Source organism: Marmota monax, unplaced genomic scaffold (assembly GCF_021218885.2).
Source record: "Marmota monax isolate L192 unplaced genomic scaffold, Marmota_monax_Labrador192_F-V1.1 WCK01_AAM20220418_F8-fsc00257, whole genome shotgun sequence".
In the NCBI taxonomy this organism is placed as follows: Eukaryota; Metazoa; Chordata; class Mammalia; order Rodentia; family Sciuridae; genus Marmota; species Marmota monax.
The window spans coordinates 1716255-1717427 of NW_026692693.1; positions in this window are offsets into that span (position 1 = coordinate 1716255).

The following is a 1173-nucleotide window of genomic DNA, read 5'->3' on the forward strand; positions in this document are numbered from 1 at the left end:
TCATATTCTAATACTCACCCTAAGACTGAACACAATCCTAAACTTAAACCAAACCCAAAGAGTAACTCTAGCCTTAATTTGAGTCGTAACCCTGAAATTAAAACTAATCCTGATTCTGACTCATATCTAACAGTCACCTTAGCTCTAAAGACCGCCCTCACTTTAAACTGAACCCTAAAAGTAATACTAGCCCTATTTGTGCCCTAAACCTAACCTTAAAACTAACACTGTCTCTGAATTACATCCTAATACTAACCTAGATATAGTATCACCCTAACATTAAATCTAACCCTAACACTAGACCTGTCCCTACCCCTAACCCTAATTGTAACCTAGTTCTTACATTATCAATTGCCATAACAATAGCCCTAACCCTAACACAAAAATTAGCCCTAATCTGAGCCCTAAACCTAGATTTAACCCTAAACATAACCCTAACCCTAACTCTATCCCTAACCCTAGCTCTAAGCCTATCCCTTACCCAAAGTGAAACCCTAACCCTAGAGTAATCCTAGACTTATCCCTAATCCTTAAGTTAAACAAAGCCCTAAACCTATTAATAGTCAAAACCCTACCCTCACTCTAGCCTATCCCAAACCCTAATGTTAAACCTAAACATTAGTTTCACCATAACACTAACCATAGGTCTAAACCTGGCCCTAACCCTAGACTAAACCATAACACTAACCCTAGACCTAAACCAAATCCTAAATCTAGCCTTAACTCTAGCCCTAGACCTAAACAAAAGCCTATCTATAACCCTTACAGTAACCCTTAACCTAACACAAACACTAACCCTACCCCTAGACTTAAACCTAGTTCTAATTCTGGCTGTAACCCTAACTCTAACATGAACCCAAACACTGATCCTGCATTTAAAAATAAACCTACCTCTAAACCTGACCATAACCAAAAATCTAAATGTAACACTAGACCTAGCCATAATCCTAACCCTCAAACTATCCCTAATTATAACTCTAGCTCTTACATTACCCACAGGCCTAACCCTAGGCCTAAACCTAACACAAAACCTAGTGCTTATCCTAGGCCTAAGCATAACACTTACCCTAACCCTAACATAACACTTGATTAGTCCTAACCCTAGCTCAAAGCCTGACCCTTATACTAAACATAACCTACACCTATCCCTAAATATACCCCTAAAACTATCCC